Source organism: Gracilinanus agilis, chromosome 4 (assembly GCF_016433145.1).
Source record: "Gracilinanus agilis isolate LMUSP501 chromosome 4, AgileGrace, whole genome shotgun sequence".
In the NCBI taxonomy this organism is placed as follows: domain Eukaryota; kingdom Metazoa; phylum Chordata; class Mammalia; order Didelphimorphia; family Didelphidae; genus Gracilinanus; species Gracilinanus agilis.
Window position 1 is genome coordinate 522,957,056 of NC_058133.1, and position 26,267 is coordinate 522,983,322.

General features: G+C 41.6%; 1 pseudogene; it reads left to right on the forward strand.

Moving 5' to 3' along the window:
• Positions 1–363: 363 nt before the first annotated feature.
• Positions 364–3,098, forward strand: LOC123246943 (annotated as a pseudogene).
• Positions 3,099–26,267: the final 23,169 nt, after the last annotated feature.

Genomic DNA, 26,267 nt, shown 5'->3' on the forward strand with positions numbered 1-26,267 from the left:
ATCAAGTTGATTTTGGATTAACCTACCTGCTGGTACCAGAGCTTTTCGGGGCTCAGGTGACCAGGACCAAACACAAAGACTGCCTCAGCCTGGATTGGTCATGTAGGGAATCCAGATAACAGGCCCTAAATTTGATCCTATTTCTCCAAAGGTTTTAATACATAGAACGGCTTCCCACACTTTCAGTTTATGCAGAAAGCTTGGTGGCTACCACACCCACAAAATGTTCACTGAGCAAATGTCAAAACAAAACAAAAACATACACTTGTTCAAAAAACCCTAGTGGGCTGGGCTGTTGAGATGACAACTGCAAATAAAATTGAATATGAAAATGTACATTTAAAAAATGTAGCTTGTGGAGACATGGCTTATGACCCTGCTGTTTTTGCTTGCCTTTGTCCTACTTCAGGAATGAAGGAGAGGAACATCTGCACAACCCCAAACTTTAACTTTACCTGTTTTGCTGTTTTGTATGAGAACAACCTGCCAGGCTTCCTCAACTCTCTTCATCCCAGAAAGGAGTTTAGGGCAAAGAAAAAAAGTCAACCTCAATTCCCATTTGGGGGCCATTGTGCATCAGGATGAACCTGTGTATGTTTCCCAGGCTATCTCTGTGCCCTCATTCTCCTTTATAGATGTTATGCAAGCCCCTAGGGAATGGGGTTCCAATGACAAGAATGGGAAGCACATCAAAGATGACAGTGATGGTCCCTTTGGACCATCATTGAGACATTTAAGAAAAATGAGACTGGGAATGACATCTACAAAAGTGTCCCAAAGTTGGATGCTGATGACATCAAATTATAGAGACGTGAGGAGAGCATGTTCCTAATGAACCAACTAGGATCCCCAAGCTTTCAGGGAAGACTTGAGCAGGGGGTGTCCTCCATCAGGGAAGAGGTGATAATGGAAAGTATATGGACATCTCACCACTGAACATCACACTGTCTTTACAGTCCCTAAGGCAACAAGCTCCACTGATGGGACCATCTTGCAAAACCACTCCAAATAATGCCCTTCAGTACTTACTCACAGACTTCCAGATTAAGATGAATGCAATGTAGAGGCAGGGAGCCTCAAAATACAGAGTGCCTCAAAAGGACAAAAAAAAATCAAGTTCAGGTGAATGAAGGGGCTCCACAATAGGGCGCAGCATTGAAGGTATGTGGGATTTGGGCATTTCCATGTTATAAGGGGACGAAATAGCTCCCACCAAAATGCCAGCTGATCAACACTCCCCCACCCCACCTACAGTGCCAGAGTCAGAGTCAACATGCCAAAATCAGAGTGAAGACAGAGCAGTGTCTAGGTTCATGGGAGCTAAGATCACCAGGGATTTACCCCTGAGAGTCGCTTGACTTGATACCCCAGCAAGCTGAAGAGTGCAGACCTTGGGCACAGAGATAGAGTGGAGAGGGGTGGCACACAGAAGAAGCCTCGGAGACTTGAAAAGTAGCCTCAGGCAAAAATTGCTCCATAGCTCCATACACAGAGAGCCTGCCCTCTTCACTCATACTTCTAGCAGGGAAGGGAAGGAAAAACCATCATAGCAATGGCCAGCAAACCCCAAGAAACACAATCTTCAACCACCAAAAAGAACAAGAAAAAGGCATTGACCCTGGATAATTTTTATGGAGAAAAAAATCCAGACTACAGAGGAGACAGCAGAAGACAACAAACAAGTAAACACATCCAAACCTTCCAAAAATGAAAATTGGTCACAAGCTCTTGAAGAGCTTAAATTTGAGATGATGAATCAAATGAGTACTTACAAACTCCCCCAAGGATAAGGATGCAGACCATTCCTAGGAACACTACTGGCATTTCCTGGGCCATGATGCAGTTGCCTATTTACCTCCTAGATTTTGGGAAATCTTACCAGACTTCTCTCAGCAGACAAATGGGCAAAGCTATGAAAGTCCTTTGCCCTTTGACATGAGCCCAAATTCCATGTCTGCCCCTAATATACCAGGAGCATTTGGACAACCAAACCCCATGCCTACTTTCTCACATGACACCAGTCAGTATCCCCTGGAACCAAGCTTAGGCAATGCCACAACCATATTTCCACCAAAAAGCACATTCTCTCTTTCTTTGGAAAAGGTAGGTCCTGAGAAGAAGACATAGCCCAGCTCTCTGTATGATGTATCTGCCCAGTCAGTTCAGGTCAGAACACACGCACACAGTAATAACTGGCATGATCCAGAGATTGTAAGGATCTTAGGCCTTAGTGCTTCTCAAGAGTCTTCCTCAGGGTGCCATGCCTAGATGCAATATGGACTCTCCTACCCTAAGAGAACCTATGGAGGTAAAACCACAATTCAAACAAAGAGAGCTCAGGCTGATGCACTTGGAGGCCATGAGACTAGCCCATGGATTTCTTCAACATTGGCTGATTACCCTAAAGGGGACATAAAACGTATGGGAATCACTCCACTTTCCAGTCCATAAGGCCCAGAGGACAATGATGCCATGCTTTGGCCAACAATCCACTCCCTTGATGGTCATCAACTTCCAGTTGGTCATTCTTCCCATTGGCCAACTCTCCAGCAGGAACTCTTACTAGTCACAGGTGTCTATAGTGCACAGCAAGAGTTCTCAACCCAGCAACAACAGCAATTGGTGCAAGGGATTTAACTTTCTCCAGTGCCCTCCAGGATAGCTCTGGGACATCCTAGTGGGCTTCTCATGGGAGCAGCAGGGCACAGCACCCATCACCAGCTCACCCCTTATTGGGAAGCCCACAAAGAGGGCTTCTGCTTCTACTTCATGGCGTAATGAATGCTCACTGTCCTCACCTGAATATAAAAGCAAAATTCCCTCTGTGGAAAGGGACATCTCTCCTCCAACAAGTCACATATAGCCTTTTCTTGCATTCCCCAATCTCAGCAGCACATTGGGAGAAGCCTCACCATCTTACACAGACAGACTCATCACCTCAGCCCCTAGTGGAGACAAGAGGCTCAAAATGGACTAGAGACTTCTTCCCTGTCTCTTAGACTCTCCTTTCTCTCACAAGTTATTTGTTAGAACAACAACCAGATGATCAGCCAATTTTCAGTTATGATGTTCCCTTCAAAGTAAGATGTAGAGAATGAAGGAACTAATTGGAATGGTTTTCCCAGTGTTTCATAGAATCCTGAATGACAACCATGGCAGTGCCCAGGTCAGTGTCTGGGTGTCTGGCTATTATCAACTCTGACTCTCTTTCTGCTTTCACAGCCCAAACAATGGGAGGGTTATAGCATTCAACTTCTAGAGATTGTCCCTTCTTCCTCTTCTGGGCCTTCCCTAACAAGATGGGTTTCACTGCTGCATATATGGGAAGCTATTGAAAGTACAAAATATATTTCACTGTGTAATAAAAAAATACTTTTTCCTTTTGAATTTAATAGACTTTAATTGGAGTGAGAAAGAAAAGGGTTTTAGCCAACTTAGCAAAAAAAAAAAAAAAAGCCTAGAGTCCTAGCAGCCTCCCTCCTTCCACCAGATCAAAGTTCAATCAAAAGACCCTCCCTAGCTCGGGATTGGTCCATTTATAGGACAATCCCACACCAGGATATAAGGGGAAGTTAACCCTAGGAGGTGCAGGGAATGCTGGGCGATGTAGTTCCCCAGCATGTAGTTTTTTCAAAACACACATTCCCTCCCTGGGATTCGTTGGGAGACCAGTTTCCCCAATGGATCCTGCATACACAACCAAACTTATAACTTCAACTAAAGATACATACAGTCTTTAAGAGGAAAATACCACAACTTGGGGACAAAAGGAAACAAAAGAGAAAAAGAACAAAACCAATTAGGGGGCAGTCCTCTTTTGCATGACAATGTACATATAAAACAAAATGCATTCAACAAAACAAATGCCTTTAGCCCTCCTCCCCCCCCCCCAAAGTTCAACTCAGCACATCCAAAAGTTTGCTCAGAATCTCTTGGAGCAGTGTGCAGTCCCCACAAGCATCTTTATGGCATCTTCTGCAAGCTGTACACTTTCTGGATTCCAGGAGGTAGCAAATTTCTTACCCTAAAATTTCTTCCAAAAGAACTTAAACTTTGTATTATAAGATAATAACATCTTCCCTCCCCCCCCCCCCCAGGAGGATATAGAGAAACATAGAAATCACGCAGGGATACATGGCTGGGGTATGAAGTTAACTACTGGATGAAATATAAAATATCCAAATCTTATATACAAAAATCTTGAATCAGGGCCCGATAAAAGTGATCCATGTCTGACAAGGCTGCAATTATAATCATGCACTTACCCATTCAGCAGCCAGGACTATAGTAAATTGTCACCACATGAAAGACAGAAAGGGGCCTAGGTTTTTGAAATAAATGGGAAATATCATTCCCTGGTCTGCTCTTTCCTCATCTCTCAGGGATAGGGGAGTCAGAACAGTCAATTGTTAGGTACTTGATAGAAAGTATTTTACAAGGAGTGTGTTGCAAAGAGTCCTGCATCTAACATATGTCAAATGTTGCAACCTCAAGTCTCATACAAGGTTCAAGTCTTTTTGTATTGGCTCGGAATCTCACAAATCCTACCAGGATTGGTTTGTCTCTTTGACATGTGTCCTTATTTGGCACTATTCAGGTTAAGTCTGTGCTTCCTTTGCTCTGTGTAGGTAAAGCCTGTGCTCCTTTTTGATCCCTTTTCCTGAAATCAGACACATTCATGAAGGAAAGTCCTATAATATTTAAACAACCAGTGGCAGTTTCCACAGTCTAAGGCTGTTGGACATGTAGTTACATTTAGGGCTAATGGACATTCTAAACCTTATACTAGTGAAAAAATCATAACATTTGAACACAAGTATAACATGTAAGCATTAGAAAACATTTAACAATAACTATCTATCTTACTTCTTACTTATTCTAAGTCAATGCAATCCTGCAACAAACTATCTTAGGTTTCTAGCACTGAACTTTAGATAAACATTCCTAATTCACAATAAATTATAACATTTTTCTCTGTTCCCTAATGTATGGTTAGGAAGATTAGTGTTTATAAGTAATTTAGGTTCAAATCTGGCATCAGCCACTTCCTAGCTGTGTGACCCTGGGCAAGTCACTTGACCCCCATTGCCTACCCTTACCACTATTCTGCCTAGGACCTCCTTTCAATCCACTGAGCTATCCAACTGCTCCCTACCACTGCTGAATTCTGATAGGCTTAACTGTTGATCTTCATGTATGAATGAAGTATTTATGTAATCTAAATCAATGCTTTGAGTGTCTTACTCTTGATGTTGCTCTATTTCTTGGCTATCTATGTGATTTTGTCTTTTATTTATCTTTGTATCTGTGTCTTGGTCTCTTTCTGTCTGAGGCTTTATTTGTAAGTGTGATTTTTTGCTTTGAGGCTCTATTTCTATGTCAGATTCTGTTTCTTGTGGTTGAGGCTGAATTTTTGAATGAGGTCTTGACTTCATTGAGGACTTGATGTGTGTATAATGATACCATGCATCTTTCCCTTTGATTTTTACAGATGTAGCTGTAACTAGGATTATTTCATGTGGACCGTACCATTTTGCTTCTAACACTGATCTTCTTGTGAAATTTCTGATATAGATTTTATCTCCGGGCTTGTAATCATGTAGACTAAGATCTAATGGAACTCTTTGTTGGATTAACATTACTTTTTGCAATTCTTCTAGTCTTTCTTTCAATAAGGTGACATACTCATAGATTTTACACTCAGTCCCCAAATGTGATAGGTAATTAGTGTCTTGTGGTGCTTTCCCAACCCACTGTTGTTGTCCATATAATAGTTCAAATGGTGATGAGTATGTTTCACTATTGGATTGACTTCTCAAATAGAAAAGCGCCATGGGTTAGACTTCTGGCCATTTGAGATGACTTTGTGTGCAAAGCTTCCCAATCATTGTTTTAAGACTACGATTAGTACGTTCCATGGCTCCTGATGACTGAGGTCTTTAGATGGAACTTAAATGTCTTTTAATTCCTAATACCTGGTAGACTCCCTTAAGAATAGAATTTGCAAAATGACTACCAGAGTCAGATGAAATAATAGCAGGAATAGAGAATCTTGGAATTATCTCCCTCAGTGGGATCTTTGCTACGAATACTGCATTATTTTGCCCAGCCAGGAATGCTTCTAGCCATTTGGCTAGTTTATCCACCATCACAAGTATGTACCCATAGTTTTTGACATCTGGACATTGTAACATAATCTATTTGTAAGCACTCAAAAGGTGTGAAAGCCAATGGCTTTCCCCCATAAGCCTTTGTCTTAATTATGTCTTGACTGTATTGCAGGCACACTCTGAAATTTTCACACACTCATTTTGCTTCTGTTGTCACATCCAACATGATCCAGCTCTTGCGAATTATATCGATTATTGCCAATACTCCATAATGTCCTCTTCTATGAACTGCTGCACAAGCTGTGTGGTGCAGTAATTTTGGCAAAAAATGGTTTTCCAGAGATAAACATCCATACTCCATTTACTAAATTGGCTCCAAGATTTTTTTGCCAATATTTCACTTCCTTTTGTGAATAAGCTTCTTGCAATTGGTCTTTATCTACTAAGGATAAGTGGATTTAGTTTTAGGTCTAAATCTAGCTGCAAACCTTGCTACTGATGTCTGCCCTATAATTGTCCAATTGTACTGGTCCCAAGAGCTTTTGGTGTGCTCAGCAGTGTATCACAGACAACTTTGATGGTAACTGTATGGCATGCAATAATTCACTTATTAGTTTCCCATATGCTATTGCTTTCCCATTTGAATTTATGAACCCTCTATTTCTCCAGATTTCCCCTGATGCATGGACAACACCAAAGGCGTATTTCAAATCCATAAAAATGTTCACAGCTTTACCTTCAGCTAACTGGAGGGCGTGTGTTAATGCAAAAATTTCTACGCCTTGAGCTTGTGATAATTAAAGTCTACACTGCCCATCTTTAGATTTAATCACCAAAGATGAGAACTCCTCTAATTCTGGGAGGTCCTTAACCCATGTGTGCTAGAATGGGTAACGAATCAGAGTCGACTGACTGCCCCCAGGTGTTCTATGAGAAAGCGTGTATTGTGATTGGACATACAGGCTATGGGAAGGCACAGGAAGTGACGCATAAGCAACCCCTATAAAAAGAGGGAGTTGAGTGAGTGAGAGGTCTTCAGGGGAAGAGGATTGGTGATGGACCTCTTCTGGTTCATGGAGGAGTTCATGCTCAGACCTGAGCTGCTTTAAATATCTTCTTTGAATTCCACATGGTGAGTTAAAGACTGACTGAATGAATCTTCCTGAACTTTTCTTAAGAAAATTCTTTTAGTAGACTTGGTGAATGAAGTTTTGCTCCATTCACCTCCAGGCCTCTGGCCCTCTAACTCTTGGCTGGGGGTTAAGATCTATCTGGATTAATTAGAGGATTGTAATAAATTACCCTCTGGGTTAGAGTCTTACTTCCTTATTACCTCTCTCTTCTTAATTGTAAATAAACTTCCATAAAAGTCAATTTTGACTTGAGATTATTCTTAATTGAGGATTGATAATAGTTCAATCCTCTGGGGACCACCTTTTAATATATTGAACCCCCAAACCCCTTTTCCCCCCTTACAAGCTGAGATGTTTGGGTAAAGTGCTGCAAACCATAGGGTTTCATTTTGGGTTGTAACTGCAGCTCCTGAAAATCTTTCCCCATTATGTTGGTAACTTGAGCCATTGCAGAAGAGTATGAGGTTGGCTCGGACCATGGGGGTATCTCACAAGTCCTCTCTGGTCTTTTGCACAATCTTTAGTGTGTCACTACAACTGTGAAGGCTATCCCCTTCTAATGGTTACTCAGGGATAAGAGTTGCTGGGTTAATGGTTTTGCATCTATGGAAAATCAAGTTCTCATTTGTTAATAAGATTGCTTGGTACTGAGAGAGACATTGTGATGTGAAAGCTTGTAGATTTGCATTCCTCAGCATGGTTTCAAGTTGGTGCTGGGAATACAATCTTAGCTCCCCTCCCAGGACTAGCTTTGAACTTTTCCTAACCATTAGAGCTTCAGTATCAATAATCTTTAAATAGGAAATCATTCCTTGCATAACTGGATCGAGAGTTGAATTGTAATAGGCTATAGGTCTTAGATTGCTACCTAAGTACTGCATGAGCACTGCACAGGCAATTCCTTTATCCTCATGGATAAACAGATGAAATGGTTTATTGTGGCCAGGAATGCTTAATGCAGGAGACAATAGAATTGCTCTCTTTAACTTTTCAATGGCATTTTTGTGTTCCTTTGTTAGCTTCAGTGGTTCTTTGATGTCTTTCCTGGTTTACTCTGTTAGAGGTTTTGCTATGAGAGAAAAACAGGTATCCACTGTCTACAGAAACTAGTCATGCCTATAATTGCCCTTAATTGCTTCTTGGTCTTAGGTAAGCTTAATTTATGTATATTTTCTATTCTTTTCTTGGATGTGCTTCTAGTACCATCTTGTGATATGAATCCCAAAATCTCGATCTTATCTCTAACCCACTGGATCTTATTTTTGGATATTTTATGACCTCTCCTATATAGTTCTTCTATTAGCTATATACTATCTCTTTGACATATAGCTCCTGTTGGTGGCATTAGTAGGATGTCATCTACATAATGTACTAGTTTGCTGGCAGTGAAAGATATTGATTCAAGATCTTTTTGTAGTATTTGGCAAAACAAGCTCCCACTGTTTATGAACTCTTGTGGTAGATTACTCCACAATAATGACTTGTTCTCCCATGTGAATGCAAATAATTTCTGGCTGTCCTTGTGTACTGGCACACTAAAATAGGTGCTGGCCAGATCAACTACAGTGTACCATCTAGCACTTGGTGAGATTTCTGCAATTATTTGGGATGGGCTTGGAACAACAGCATGGATTTGTTCCACATAAGAATTTATTGCCCTAAGATCTTGTACCATTCTCCCCTGGGTGTTCCCTTCAGCATCTAATTTTGCCTTTTTTATGGGCAAGATAGGAATATTAAATTCTGAAAATCCACATATCAATATGCCTTGATCTAATAAGATTTGGATAATTTATTTTATTCCTGTCACAGCCTCTTTGCTTAACTTGAATTGAGGAATCCCAGGTAGCGGTATTCCTCCTTTCACTTTAATTTTCACTGGCTTTGTAGATAGGATCCTACCCATGTCTGATGAGCTACTAGCCCAGACTTCTTTGGGTAGTGTACCTGAAATCTTATATATGGTATCTTGTTCCAGTACTAAGATGCTGTGATCATCTGTTATCCTATCTAAGCTCACATTAGGATGATGCTTCAGTGATCTTTTAGGGAGATGCAAATAGATCTCACCATCTGGCTCACAAAAGATAGTAGTCACTAATTTGCATAAGATGTCTCTCCCTATTAGGTTATTGGGACACAATGGTAAAAATAAGAATTGATGGTCAAATTCTATTGGACCCAACTTCACCATTTTCGGCTTAAATTTTGGTGCAGTTTGGGGTATCCCAGATGCTCCCTTCACTAATACTGTTGCAAGCATCTGTCATATTCAAGCTCTGGGAGTTAAGAGTCGCACCTTGATTGACAGGTGAAGTCAGCTGGACATTGGAATGTTCACAGAGGCCTTGAGGACAAGAGGAAAGGCAGTTGGCCAGAAAGGATATAAATACCCTGGCAGCCCCTGAGAGGGACATCCTTGGACCTTAGTCTTTTGGGACCTTGGCTTTTGCTTGGCTGAACCTTGCCTAAAATCTTGCCTTGGACATGATCTTTGATCTTGAACATTGATTGACCTGTGGATCCTCTGATTCTCTCTGAATCCCTAGATATTTAGGCACCCAAACCATCTCTAGATATTTAAGTATCCTGGGGCCCTGGGGGGATCCAGGAAGTGGGTAGGAGAAGAAGAAGAGGGTGGTAAAGGGTGGCATTTCCTGAAGGCTGTAGAACTGGCAAAACAACAAACAGTAAGAAGCTGAGAGAAATCACCAACGTTTGTGTCATCCAAACAGTTTGCTTACTCTGGTTTGGCTGTGGCCAGGCTGAGCCAGAGGAAGTGAAGAACAAGCCCAGCAATACTGAACAGCCTATAGTCCTGAGGGATTATTGTCATAGATTTAGTGATAGGGTCACCTCTTCCTCAACCTTTTCCTGATCATTCCTTTCCCTTGTTGAACAACATAGATAAAGTTATTAAGTACCTTCCTGGAGTAGTTATTCCATCACTACTCTGGGGAGGGAGCAATGCAGTCAGATGAACGTTATCCAAGACTGATAGAGCCTAATACCAATAATCAATCAACCCCATGTGGGACATGAAAGGGTTACCCATCCATTGACCTTTAGGGATCCTGCCTGTGCACTGTTATAAAGAAGGGCAGTTATTATAACATCCAGCTGGGTGGCAAGACTTGGGTATCCCTGCACCAGCCATTAGGGAACCAAACCACAGCTTCCTCAGATTAATATCTCAGATTACTACTACTAATAACCAGCCTAATGGTGGTAGTATCCAGACTACCCCCTTTTCATTTATAACATATCTCACAATCTCTAGGGACATGTTTCAAGGTTGAGACATCTGCTCCTGTATCAATGATTCCTTCTACTGATTCACCATTGATTTCTATTGTGATCAATGGCTCATTAGTGATTTTATTGTGCAAAGAAAGCATTTGATTCTCTTCTACTTGTGGCTGTGCAATAATGGTTTAAGAATCTAATGCCTCTCTATTAGGAGATATACAGAATTCTGGAGATGATGCTACTTCAGGTAAAATGGCTGCCCTCATGTACACTTCCTGTTGAGTGCTTGATTCTGCCCCTCCCCCTTGCTGCTGAGTTTCTCTGCCTAGAATGGAATCTTCAGAAACTGACAAACATCTGCTCTTGAACAACACTTTGAAATTGAACTTTTTCTACCCTCACTGTAGGGCTTTGTAAATTTCCTCTCATGGTTTCAGGGAAAGAATTAGGTGTGTTTTTCTCCCCTTTCGCCACTACTTGAAGTTTTAGCTCTAAATTTGAGGTATTTTTAGTGTTATCTGTGTTCACAGAGAAGGTGTCTGTTTCTCCCAGCCCCTCAACATTTTGAGGTTTGCAGTGTTCACAAGCTTTAAGAAATTTTTCTTCTGCTGGCCGTTTTAAATCTGGGAGACCTGCTACATTGTTTCTAGGTTTGAAACTTTGAGTCTCAGGGTTTAAACAGGATATTATCTTGCTCATGGACATTATGGGGGTTTCTGACTTAGACTTTTGAGCTTGAAACTATGTTTCCCTTTGGTCTTCCATTACACTATCTGGGGTCAACCTTAACAAAGTGACATTTTTCTCTTTGGCAAAACACTGTTCCCTGGGGTTGGTTTTGTTACCAATTCTTTCCCCTGGTTTTCTCACTTTGTCCAGCATAGCTCTTAACTCGCTATCTGCAACAAAGCTACTCTGGCTGGTTAGCCTTAAGTCTATTACTTCTAGCTAAACCCTTGCCATTTTGTTTCACTCCTTCCATTGAAGTCTGTGACAACTCAGTATTTTCCATAAGAGATTGTTACTCCCCAAAAATTTCTCTGTGTAATTGCCTCAACTCATTTTCCATTTCTAATTCAGCAGTGGACTTATGTCTATTTTCTAGTGTGATGTATTGATTGCCATAACTATTGCCTATCATTAAAATATTAGCCTCATTCTGCTTTTTGAGCTCTCTGCTCTCTCTATTGTCATTATTCTTTTCTGACTTAAACGTATTAGAGATTAATGTTCATGCATTTCTTGGCCTGGCTCCCAACTTCAAAAATTTCTCCATTTCTTCCAAAGATGGTTTGCTAGAAACAGATTTACATTCATGTTAACAACAACCTTCTGATTTTTGAGGTTTGCTAGCCCATTTGCTATTCACAGAAGTCTTTTTTCTGGTAGTTGCTAGCTCTGTCTTTGGAAAAAATCTATTTGCTTTCTGAATCTACAATTCTTAATCAAATGTCTGGGCTGGTGACATAGAAAGCACTTTGGGATTTTGTTATAAGATCTCTTTTGGTTGGAATAATTCTCTTTTTGCTCAATTTCATGGCTTCTGGTTGCCTGCAAGGCAAAATTCCTAAATTCTTCTTTTTCTTTTTTCTCTCCTGACTTCTTTCAGTTGTCTTTTTAATTCCTGGATAGTTCTGTCCTTCTCTGAGTCTAATTCATGTCTAATTTGTTGTTCCTTGGTTTTGGACTCATGAATATAAGTTGCATGCTTTCTAATGTTTTCTAGAGACAATTCTTCCCACTGTGGACAACTCTTTTTAAAATAGACTTGGATTGGGATGCTAGTTTCCTTTATGAATTGGGGTCTGATGTGGGGTCAGATTGGTCTTTGTTAAACCCTAGGAAATTTTCTGAATTTTCTATAAGCCTGTCTAAAAACAAGCTAGGGTGCTCATCCTCAGCCTGCCTCATTTTTTTCAAACCTGTTCCACCCATTTTGTCTTTTAGCATGTATTTTTACAGCCTCAAGTAAATCAGCTCTACATTTCAAAAGAAAAGCGCTCTCATATTTTCTGGTTCTGTCAAATCAATCGTCTCATGAGCACGTGGCCATGAAACCAAATCTGAGTTATCTCTCATCTCAGCAAAGAATTTGGCCTTTTCACTGGGGGTATAGAATTCATCTAAAATAAATTCAACAGGGGGCAGCTGGGTAGTTCAGTGGATTGAGAACCAGGCCTAGAGACAGGAGGTCCTAGGTTCAAATCTGGCCTCAGACACTTCCCAGCTGTGTGACCCTAGGCAAGTCACTTGACCCCCATTGCCTACCCTTACCACTATTCTGCCTTGGAGCCAATACACAGTATTGACTCCGAGATGGAAGGTAAGGGTTTTAATAAAAAACAAACAAACAAACAAATAAATAATATATGAATTCAACATCCTGGTAGGAAGGATTAAAAAGGTTGAAGGTCCTTTTTAACTCCTTGGCTGATTTATATGGGGACAGGAAATATTTGGGGAACCTCCTCTTCAGCACCTCTAAATCTTGTGCCATAAAAGCTTTGTATGTCTTCATGCTGACAGGTTCACTGTTTGGTCTGAATTGGGTCTGATCTATAATTGGGAATAATGACACAGTGGTAGGGGCAACTGCTCCACTTTCAGTCTGGGTAGCCTCATTGATATCAAAATCTGTCTGGGTACAACTGTCCATTATCTTAGATCTGGGAGTTTCCTTGGCCTTAGGTTTGTATGCATTCACTATGATCTCTAACTGTAGGATAGTATGTTCATTGAGTGTCTGTCCCTGCTTAATCTTGTTATTGATTTCCACCATAAGCCAAAGTTGTTACTTCATCACTGAAAACATATCTTTATTGTTTTGGTTGCCTTTCCCAAAGAGTAACTGAAATATTTTCTTCACTACCAAAATCCCTTGAATCATTGTCACAAACATCACTACAATTGCTGGTAAGTAGGACAAGAAATCTGCCATGGCAAATGCCAAATATTTGTATGCATCATATATTGTCAGAACTTTTATACAAGAGTCTGGGATAACTTGAAACCATAGCCTTATCACACCTTGGGTGAAGGAATAGATGAACAGTGAGATGGTGGTAAAGATGAAAGTTGCCCTTGCCAACCCCATCTTATTTCCTTTCCCTTTAGTTAGCCTAGATTCTTTGCCCTCTGGCTTCTCCAAAAACTCTTACAAACTCTTATAAAACTCTTTAAAAACTCTTATAAAAGGGGGTGTCCTGAGGAGATATAGATATACAGTGATGTGAATGTATCTATCTGTATTCTCCCTAGCTGCAGGTGATGGAGGAACACCAACCCTGATCACCCTTGATAGTTGTTATAATTTCCCCTTTTCTCTAACAGTTGCCCAGGGAGGACCCCCGAAAGTTAGGTGGATGTGTAACCTTTCCAGTTCCAACCTGGGGTTGGATAAATTATTATAGGGCTTTGATGTGCCTTGGATCATGTTTGATATCTGACTGCATTGACTCCCTCCCCAAGGGCTGTGATATAGGTACCACTCAGGAAGGTACTTGTTAAACTCTCTTTATCTAAAATCAGGGAAATGATAAACAGGACAAGGATTGGGGATTGGAGACCCTGTCAACCTATTATCTATAACTAATTGACAATCAAGACTGGAGGCTATTGATCTAGTAGAAGCTGGAGATTTACTTTCTCCACTACCTCTGGCACAGCCTGGCCACAGCCAAGCCAGAGAATAGGGAATGCTATTAATGCAGCTGTGTTGGTGATCTTATTCTCTCAGCTTTCTCATTACCAGTGTTTGGTGATGCATTAGCTCTCATAGTCTTCAGGAAGTATTCAGATCTATTTCTACCCTCTTCTTCATAGACCTCCCTGCCTCCCTTCACCACCCACTCAGAGATTTCCCAGTCCAGAGACTCCTGTCCAGAGACCTCCAGAGCCCAGAGATAGCCCTAGAGAGACCCCTTCAAAGTGGCTTTCAGGGATATTTATACTGTGAGGCCAACTGACATTTGCCCCTGACTCGGGGCACCTGGGAACATTCCGTGTCTTCCAACTGCCTTCCCTGTCATTCAAAGTGGCATCCATAATTTCCCAGGTTATGAATATAACAGTGGGCAGGTGCAAACATCCCCCAGGCAGGAGCCTAGGGACAGTGTTGGACAGGAAATTGAAGGTTTAAAAGGCACATAGGGGTCGGGGAGAGTTTTAGAAGAATAAGAAAAAAACCCACGTGGGCAGGAGGAGGGGTTGGCTTCGCCAGAACCAGGGGCAGTAGCAATGGACACCCAGCTAGGGGGTGGGGAAAAGGAGTTATACTTTACCTTAGGCTGATGCAGGCAGGAGCAGCTCAGGGACTGAGGCTTGGGATGGTTCAACTGGGGCTAAGCACGAGCAGCTCTGATGGGTATGGGTGGCCAGCAAGCAAGTCCCCAGGTGTGAGGGAGGAAGTCTGGGGGAGGCAATGGGGACCGTGATTGAGCCCCCCAAGTGGAGAGGTTCAGCCAGGGGAAAAGGCAGGGAGAGAGAGCAAGGAAAAGGAGCAACACAGCTGCCTCTGGAGCTGTGCGGGACGGAGGGAAATTAAGGCAGGCTGGAACAAGGGAGAAACAGGAGGGGGCAGTAGACAGGAGAGAGGGAGAAATAAAGATGGAGAGCTCAGGGGAGATCCAGATCTGGGAGCTGCAGGTGAGTGGGGGCGGGGGCGGGGCAGCAGCAGTGCCAGGAAGGAGGAAAGCCACCAGAGGAAAGAGGAAAATGGTGGGAGTGTGATTCTAAGAAGAGTTCGAAGTAGGGAGGGGGTGATCAGCCAGAGGAGCTAGGCTGGAGGAGGGAAAAAGATGGGAGGAGGGCAGCTAGAGAAGCTGGGGGGGGCGGAGAAAGAGCACAGTTCAGCAGGGGGTCTGAAGAGAAGGTGGAGGAGGAGTGGGAAGGAGGAAAGAGAAGTGGGACAAGGGATGAAGAGCAAGAGATGGAGTGGAAGGCGGATTGAGAAAGGAGCCACTAGAAAGCGGCTTCCCGTCTTTTGTTTGGGCGGAGAGGGCAGGGAGCTCTGGAAATTGGGGAAGGGGGGCTTCTACTTACCTGTGTTGTACCCAAATTTTAATACCTAACTCAGGTTCGATCATGGCGGAGGAAAAATCACACTGACAATGCAATATGCAATAATAGCAAGGGTTGCTAGGCAGAGAGGCGGGCCTGAACTGACCCCTTGGAATTCTTAGCCAAGGGTTTATATAGAAATGTTTGGGGAAGGGGGTTGGTACATACATAATTATCAAGGTAGTGTCAGGGACAGGTGGTCAGGAAGCATCTGGGGAGAGGGATTTCAGGGTCAGGGGTCAGGAAGCATTTGGCAAACATACATTAAATAGGCAAATATTGTTAAGCAGGCAAACATAGACAAACATTCCTCAAGAAGGTTAATATTCATCAGATAAGATAGCTTCAGTTTTAGGCTGAAGGGGGAGATAAGGAAGACTGTGCTGGGAAACCTTGGGGGCTGGGGGTAGCTTGCCCAGGCCCCAAATAGTTCAGTAGTCTGTCAAACTAATTTTTAAATCTAACACCTGAAAGGTCTTTGGTCCTTTCTGGTTCGCCAAATGTAATAAAAAATACTTTTCCCTTTTGAACTTAATAGACTTTAATTGGAGTGAGGAAAAAAAAAAGGGGGGTTTTGGCTGAGTTAGCAAAGGAAGAGTCCAGAGCCCTAGCAGCCTCCCAAGCTACACGGGATTAAAGTCCAATCAAAAGACCCTCCCTAGCATGTTATTGGTCCACTTATAGACCGATCCCATGCCAAAACATAAGGGGAAGGGAGCCCTGGGAGGTGCATGGAATGCTGGGGGATGGAGTTCCCCAGCATGGTTTTTTTAAAACACACAATTGCCATGTGAATGAACCTCTGGGGTATGCATTAGATATGTCTATTGGAACTTTCTAGGCTTTAAGGTAGTGAAGGTCCTCTGGCTAGTGGGGATGAGAAGAGGAAAGGCCTGGAAGAGATCCTAGACAAGCTTCAGAGAGCTTGGAACTCATCAAGAGGGATGCCCCCTCCCCCACTACTCCTTCCCTCCAACCCAGAGCACAGCCCCTCTGCCACTGAAGAGAGAGTTTTTGAGAGCTCCCATTGCTGGAAAGCCATTTTCCCTGCAGCCAATCTGATTCTGAGGCTCAAAAACAGTTAGGTTAGTCCTGATGTGTAGGCACACCATCCTTAAGCATGTCTAGGCTCAAAGACTTTCCAGTCACCAGTAAGAAAGCTAGACTTGAAGTCAGGAATCTTTTGATCCAACTCTTGCCTTTAACACACCTGGCTGTGTGACTTTAGGCAAATAACCTATTGTCTTGGTGCCCCACAACTCTCCAAGGCTATGAGCTGCAACTGCTGCCTATTTGCCCTTGAAGAAAGAGTTTCCTCACTAGCAGCTCTCCATGTACTAATGAAAGACTAAATGTGTGTTTTTATTGGGCAGACTTGTGATTTGTTCAGTATATGGAACTCTGGGGAAGAACCTCCCACTAAAATGTCAGTTTCTGACAAGCCAAATGGAGAACAGGATGAGTGACAACCAACAGTTTTAGAATTTAGAACTCACCCAGATGCCATGAGCCAGGGGGCAAAAAGCAGTTACCGCCAGGACTATAAAAGGCAGAAGCTGGATCAAGAATGACTCTCTCTCATGAGGAGGGGGACCTGGGTGGCTGGGTGGGTAGGCCAATCAACCTGCTTAAGTTAACTGCATACTGTTCCACTAATTACCACATCCTTAACCTTTGAATAGAGCTGTGATATATATATATATATATATATATATATATATATATATATATATATACTATNATGTACTAATGAAAGACTAAATGTGTGTTTTTATTGGGCAGACTTGTGATTTGTTCAGTATATGGAACTCTGGGGAAGAACCTCCCACTAAAATGTCAGTTTCTGACAAGCCAAATGGAGAACAGGATGAGTGACAACCAACAGTTTTAGAATTTAGAACTCACCCAGATGCCATGAGCCAGGGGGCAAAAAGCAGTTACCGCCAGGACTATAAAAGGCAGAAGCTGGATCAAGAATGACTCTCTCTCATGAGGAGGGGGACCTGGGTGGCTGGGTGGGTAGGCCAATCAACCTGCTTAAGTTAACTGCATACTGTTCCACTAATTACCACATCCTTAACCTTTGAATAGAGCTGTGATATATATATATATATATATATATATATATATATATATATATATATATATACTATTTGAATATCAAGGAAGAATATCATCAATCCTCAACCCACCTGGTCAGGACAGAAGGTGCTTGGCCTGGCCAGGGTGCCAGAGAGAGAGGAACCTCTCTAGCTGACAGTCACAACCTGATTATTCATTGACTGACAAACCTAATTATCTGTAGTCTAGCATAGTTTCCCAACACCTCCATCCTTCATCCCTGATCCTTCCCCTGAGTTTATTACAATTAAATCTTAAAGCTTACTTAGGTGAAGGCTGTTATTATCCTAAAGACCAGTTTGATATCCTTTATATCTGAGGGGAAAGGGATTACTCAAGCTAAGTCAATTTGCAGTCTTCAGCATTATCCACTCATCATTAACATTTATTCATCAACTCAACCCCAGGACAAGTAACCAGAGAAGCTGTGTGATTCAATTCACAGCTTCTCACTTGATCACTTAGTCCTGGGCACTGTTAGGTGGACTGGTGTTCAGCTGAGCTTCAAATCCTTTGTGGGACCTGGTGTTCACTGCCACAACTTGGTGTTCACTTAGGCTTCCCATCTTCACTCAGCTTAAGTTCTCAGACCATCAGAGGACCTTGGGCCAACTTTCCATCAGGCCCAATCTCACCACTGACAATTAGATTCCATCCTGTAGTCCATTGCTTCCTTTATTTCTAGAACTATTCTGGCTGGAGCTCAAAAACATAACATGGCCTGGTACATGATCCTTTCCACCTTTAAACAGCTGGATGTCAAAGAGGTGTCCTTTGATAATGACATTAGGAGTTTCATCCCATCTTCCCTAGTCCAGAGGTAACATCCTGGGATCATTACATGACATGGTCAAGCTTTCTGTATTATGACATGTGCTGTCTTTTAAAGTAACATCTCCTAGGTGACTCATTGTTGGGGTTCAGTTGTGACATTGCTCCTAATATTTCTGATATTCTCCACTGTAAAAGAGGTTGTGTGTGTGTGTGTGTATTTTATAGCTCAAAAGGCTATAAAAGAATGCCTGCCCTTTGACCCAGCCATAACACTGTTGGGTTTGTACCCCAAAGAGATCATAGATAAACAGACTTGCATGAAAATATTTATAGCGGCGCTTTTTGTGGTGGCAACAAATTGGAAAATGAGGGGATGTCCTTCAATTGGGGAATGGCTGAACAAATTGTGGTATATGCTGGTGATCTAATACTATTTGCTCAAAGGAATAATAAACTGGAGGAATTCCATGTGAACTGGAAAGACCTCCAGGAAGTGATGCAGAGTGAAAGAAGCAGAGCCAGAAGAACATTGTACACAGAGACTGACATACTGTGGTAAAATCGAATGTAATGGGCTTCTGTACCAGCAACAATGCAATGACCCAGGACAGCTCTGAGGGATTTATGGTAAAGAACGCTACCCACATTCAGAGGAAGAACTGCAGGAGAGGAAACACAGAAGAAAAGCAACTACTTAAACACATGGGTTGATGCGGACATGATTGGGGATGTAGACTCAAAATGATCACACCAAAGCAACTATCAATAATATGTAAATAAGTCTTGATCAGTGACACATGTTAAAACCAGTAGAAATGCATATCGACCATGGGAGGGGGGAAGGTCAAGGGGAGAAGGGAAAAGTAAGAGCATAAATCATGTAACCATGTTAATTTTTCTAAAAAATAAATATTAATAAATGGAAAAAAATAAAATAAAAAAGATACCATCTAGAGAGAAAAAAAAGAAATGCCAGCTATGATTATTACCTTAAAAAGTCTCTCTCTTTGTCATTAGTAGCCTCTACCTAGCAGCCATAAGCCTTCCAACTATTTACCAAAGTTGTCTTTGTAAAAGATTTCTCATCATCTCATCATCATCTCATCATCTCATCATCTCATTTCCACTAGCAGTTGGTGGCACAGCACACAGAGTTCTATAGTATCCTGGGCAGTAACTTAACCTTTCCTTGCCTCAGTTCCCTTATCTGAAAAATGGGGATAATACCATCTTCATCCCAGGATTTTTTCCCTTTGAACTTCAGAGGAAATTGTGTTTATTTTTTAGAGATTACAAAGGAAAAATTTGTATTTCTGTAGCACAATTTAAATATTTTGTTGTTCTGATACAGCAGAATACAATAGAAAAGACAATTAATTAGTTTTCAGTAATACCTTCACACAATTGAACATCGTGTTTTAGAGCAAATGATAACTTCTTGTTTCCCCTTTTAACCGTGGTTGTATTGGTTGTCTTTGTACAAACAGTTTTGAATTTAAGATAATAAAAATAATCCACGATGTAGCTCATGTTATCTATTTCTCATTTGGTCATAAATTCTTCCTTTATCAATAAATTGATCTAAAAGGTAAACTATTCTACACTCCCTAAATTTGCTTATGGCAACAAAATCATATTAGGTCTAAATCATATTACCATTTGAACCTAATCTGAGTAGAGCTTAAGACATGTAGAGTGAATTATCTGATTTAGAGCAAGATGAGAGCTCTGTGTGAAAGTCTGAGGTTTCTCTGATGTAGCACAAGAATGGACCTCCATGTGAATGGCTTTCCACATTGATTGCATCAAAAGGTCTCTCACCAATGTATAAAAAGTCTGGATCTTAGTGTGAATGTCTTTCCACATTGCTTTCATTCATAAAACTTCTCCCCATTGTGGATTCTCTGATGTACAATAAAATGGGGTCTCTGTCTAATGTAATATGGAAAATCATACTGCCATATTTTCATGGAGCAAGTTGGCAGTTTGCCCTAGTTAGAATACAGAACCCACCTGGCATGAGCCAGAGAGCTTGTGCCACCTGACAGTTGGAAGCCAGAGTATAAAAAAGCTTGCAGACCCTGACTTGATTTCATTCTCTCTTTGTCCTTCTACCTCTTTGGGTTTGGGTACCCAGGGTGGAGGGACCAGGAACATGGGTAGTTTCATAGGCTAGGTAGGATCAAACCAACTCTGCAGGCCAAATATTAATATCTCATCTGGCAAACCAAACTATCCTTTTAGCAAGAGAATAATTTTATTTATCACAAAAAAAACAAACCACATCATTCTGACCCAGGGCTATTTGCCCTGGGTCAGCAGAGGACCATACAAGAAAGAACTTTCAGCATTTGAACCTAAGTCTGAGAAGTTAACTGTCCTTTGGTTCTTAGTTTTACCTAACTCTCCTTCAAATCCCTTTCACCTATACCTCTTTATCAATAAACCCCCTTAGCTTTTATTCTAAGAACTTGTTGTTATTGCCTACATCTAAGGCCAAGCAGGAACAGTGACCTGAATTCTGAAAGTGCTACAGCAGGAATAAACTCCATTACTGTTTAAAAAGATGTGCCATATTTCTCTTCCTGTCTGATTACTACATACACCAACAGGAGTCACTTCCTTATCAGGACAGGGGCTGTAGAATACTCAACTCAAAGGAGTTTGGTTCCTAAAAAGAGAGAGTTACTCCTATCTCTGCTAACTGGGGTGCAGGATCCTTGATACATTTACATTCAGTATTTCAAGCCCCTGGTACTGGCCCATACTTTCCTCTTTATAGCTAGCCTCTCTTACTATTATTATAGCTACTATTCCCTTTTCATTACACTGAATGTCTTTACACATTGCTTACACTCATAAAGTCTCTCCTGAGTGTGGATTCTCTGATGCTGGGCAAGTATAGAACTGCATCTAAATGTTTTTTACACATTCTTTGCATTCATAAGGTTTCTCCCCAGGGTGGATTCTCTGATGTATAGCAAGACTGGAGCACACTGGGAATGTCTTTAGACATTGTTCGTATATGTAAGGTTTCTCCAGTGTGGATTCTCTGATGCATAGAAGTTTGTGTCTCTGTCTGAATGTCTTTCCAAACTGGTTACATTCACCAGACTTTTCCTCAGAGTTCATATTTTGATGTTCAGTATGAGATGAATTTTGAGACTCAACACAAAATTCTCTCTAAGCTACATTACTTGGAACATCACTCATGAGTCGTTGTTAGTCCATTTCTTCAACAGAAGGGTTCATCTCTGTAGGAGTTCCCGTCATTTCCAGTCTGATCTCTCCTTCTAAAAGAAATAAACAGTAAAACATACATGCATAGTCACATATACACACAAATAACCATACCTCCTTTCCTCCTCTGTCAGAACATGAACTGCATTTATATCCTATTTCCTCAGGTAAGAAGAAAAGTCTTCCAACTTAAATGGACACAATCCATCCTCTGAAAATGTCATTACCTAAAAGCTAAAAAACAACTTAACTAATAAAGAGACTCCCTGTCTTGTTAAGGGGATTCGTCTCATTAAGAGATCGCATTTGGATTCGCTTCTACGCAAGGACACTCTGACACCACAGTTTTCAGTAAGAATTATTTATTAATTATAAAATGGGCAGTGAAATATTTGATTTACAGCAACAATAAAATATACAACCAAGAAGTATAAAAGAGAAAACAATAAGAGCATATATAAGCCAAGAACACATCACCAAATCGGGGAGACACCAACTCCTGGGTTCATAAGGCTAGAGGTCCCTGTACAGCTATCCAGAGTCCCGACCAGGAGGGTCCCGGACAGAGCGTCCTCTCCGAGGGTGAGACTCCAGAAGGCTGAGGGCTCCGCGAGGACCTTTATGGAGGTTGCAGACAAGTGGCTTTTGGCCAGTAAGCTTGCATAACCTGCTAACTTGGCGTGTGGGATTAAAGCCAAAGATGTTGGACTAAACAATTTTGGGTCTGAGAATCTTCCCAAGAGAGGGGTCCAACCCTCCCTGAAAGATCCATGGGACTGTTTACAGTTTTTCGGGAGTGGAGAGTTCCCAGAAACTGTTGGCATACAAATGTTTAGACATCCACCTGGGGCCTGGTCAGGGTCCCAGTAGATATCCTCCTTCATGCCCATCCTTGAACCAATACCTCGTGGTCCTATCTAGGTCCAGAGTTAGGCCTCGGCCTGTATGAGCTTTTCAAATTCATATATGAATCTTTCATGTCTTGACCCAAATCCTCATATCTAAGACCTAATCTGCAGGAAGCCATCAAAGCCATGACGTTTAGCAAGGCTAGTCACCAGCTCTGACAATCCAGCACGGCAGGTTGTCGGGAGGATGGAAATCCCACACTCAGTTTACCCTATGTGATTCTTTTTACTGTGACATTCACTTGCATTGAAACTATTGCAATCAGTATCCTTATTCAGCCCCAGGGAGACACAGAAAAACAATACAGGTTCATGGCAAGAACAACCACAGTCACAGACTACCCACTATCCCAAAATAAACCCCTGTACAAGCCCCCAGAGTATAGAAATTTCCCCCTTAGAATCAGTCCAGCAAAAAAGAAGCAGTTAGTGAGTTAATGCAAGTTTCTAAAGTTCCCAGCAAGAAACTACCTGGCCTGAGTTTGTTCCCAAACTCCCACAGACCAAAGAAACAGTGAAACACAAGGAAAATAAGGGAATGACAATTTAGCACAGAATCACCCTTCCAGAACTGCATTCTTATTGACCCTATAGCAGAAAGAACAACAAACATACTTTTTAAAAAATAGTGAAAAGTGAAAGAACATCATGGGAACAAAATTTGGACCAGACTAATATTATTGTATCTTATTTGATGTAATCAACTACCATAACTATCTCCTTGATTGATGATGGGAATGAATAGTATAACTAACAATATACATGATTTAATTAGTTAAAATATAATTAACTATTATGCTTAGCTAGGAACTAATGTTCTTGTACCTTACGGATGACTGAAAATAATAAGTTCCAACTAAGCCATTCTGTAATGAATAATTCTTGACAAGCTTCTTTGTTTAACCACAGTAAGATAATTAGTAAATGCCAATCATATGTTTCAAAAGTTAATATGTGATTTTGAATGTATGGGAAAATCAAAACCTGTATGAGAGCATAAAGAAAAAAAGGGTATAAAAATAAAAATCAGCAGATGGCAACGGAGAAACAGCCTCTGCAATTTCATTTGCACTCTGGCTTGTTTCATTTCATTTTTTGCCATGCCGTCCCACCTCCAGAGACCTAACCAAGCGAAGAGCGGGCTCTTCACACTAATCTTTTGACTGGGCATGCTCTGTCCACAGTAGTAGATAATTCATTTTCAATTTTGCTTTTTTGTTTTCATTTTCATTGACTACGGTCACATTCAATCCTATCTTCATAAGTATGATAACACTGGGTGTATGTCCACTAAATATTCCTATTATTTCATGATGTAGCTTATCTGTAATCAGTATGTAATTTCCTTCATGATTGTTTTCAACTTTATTTTTTGTTGCAGTATCTGACATCAGAGGAAGAAAATCCACCCTCTTTTTTTAATTTACCCAAGGCATAAAAGACTTTGTTCTGTTCCCTGCTTCTTCAGAATAGCTGTTACTTTTCTTGAATACCTCTTTTCACTTCAATCAAATCCTTCTACCAAACTCAATATAAATGAAGACATGGAATTTTCCATGTTTCAAAATATGTCTCATACAGTAATTTGAGTCCATCATCCTTTTGTAAGGAAATGGGATGCAGGTTGCATTATTTGTTCTTTTGCATCCTTCCCTTTAGTGCATCATAATTTGGGGATTTGAGGGAACTTGAGCTAAAAATTAGTTACTGTCACCTTAAGCAGTAAATAATGGCCCAATTTTGTTATAACTGTTTTTCCTCTTGGACAACAAGTATTTAAAACATAATGCGCCCCCCCCCCCCGCAGTTATTCTAAATGGTCCAAACCATATATGATCTAGAATCAGAACAGCAGGAAAATGTTAATGGTGCTTCTGGTATAGATCAGCTAGGGTACAATGGAGAGTCTTGCCCAGACCTCCCACCACCTTTTGACCCAAACCCAGAATGAACTAACTCTGCTTGGGGTTCACCCCCTTATATAGTCCAATTCTAACTGCCCCTGAACTGCCTTCAGTTTCTTGGGGTTCCAAATATGAACCCCCTTTTGCTTCTCTCTTGCAGTAATGCTTACAGTCCTCACCATGGAAAGGCCACCCTGTGACATCTGCCTCATGGATTCCCTTTGCCACCCACCACAGCAGCCTTCCAAAGATTTCCCTGGTCTCCAGCTCTCCTTCATGGCTTCCTCCCACCCCTGCCTCTCCTTCTGAGCTGAGAACTTGGTCTCATATTTCACTGACCTCTCTGCAGAGCTCTCTTATCCTCCACATCTCATCCAGCTCAGCTGCCTCCTTTTCTTTTTTGACCTCAAAATCAGAAGAAAACATCATTCTCCTAGCCAAGGAAAATCCCTTTCCATGTGCCAAGGATCCTATTCCACTATGACATTTAATCCCAGCCTATTCCTCCCTGCAGTATCCCCAATGATCTCTCCTTTTCAGTTTCTTCCAACATTAATAGAGCAATATCTCTGTCCCTCTGGAAACCAATAAATCATTCCTCCCCAATGCTGCACTCTCACTCGATGTCTCATTCCTCTGAGATACTGTACAACATCTGCCCTCAGGATGAGAGCTAAACTGCTAGAGATGACCATTTGCAGTGAGTTGTGCCAATGCTTTTCCCTTGTCTTTTCTACCATACTTTTGGCTTACTTTCCTCAGTATGCCTTTCCTGGAGCCCAAGCTGAAGCCCATCTTCCATAGTTTTCTTCTCTTTAGAGTCTTCCTTCTCTTGATTCACTATACTGGATTTAGTTCCTAAAGGGCTTCTACTGAAGAATGCTTTCTACTTTGGCACCGGGTGATCTCCATGAGAGCAAGGGATGTCCACTGCATCCCTTTATATCCCCTATAACTTATTACACAACCCATGTATGAGAGCAAGCACTCATACATGTTTCTGTATAATAAAGATCTCTGAATGGATAAGTGAACCCATTTTGACACCTGTAGGAGAATTCAAGGCCCATCAATGCCAAAAAGTGACTCCATAGAGTATTAAAGACTGATCCCCTGAAGGGACTTAATACAAAATGGAGTCCAACACACTCATCCTTACATATGAGGAAATTGAGGCTCATGGATGCAGTGGCTTGCCAGGGAGCCCTGCTAAAACCTCTGAAAAAGAATTCCAAGTCAGGTTCTCTTCCCACAAATCTAACTCCGGATTCACTAGAGCACATAGAAGCCTCTGGTCACGCCAGCTCTCACACACCTGTTTCCCCCTCACTTACCTGGGAAGTAGTTCCTCAGATCTTCTTGCTCCAGCATTCATTGAGCTTCCCTCAGCTGCAAATATAAGAACACATATTCTGGGGGAGCTGGAAGCCCTTGGTATGTGGAATCAGTCAGAGAGGAGGGTGGAGAAGCTTGTCATTGAGTTCTCTTGAGGGAAATGTGGGGGAATCCATTGACTCCACACATGTCTGTCCATGGGGTTCCCAAAACAGCCTGCCCTCACCCTTCAATGTCTGTAATGCAGAAGCCCAGAGTAGGATGTGCCAGTTATTCTGCTGAGGAGCAATAGCTCCCTCAGCATCTTTTTCTACTCTGCCAGAAACTCCTAAAATCCCAAACTAGGTGCAAGGGTCATTGTTCTGGATCAGTCTGAAGCCCCAGACACAGGGACCTCGAGGAATCAGATTTTTGTCCCATCTTTCTGCCTGCTCC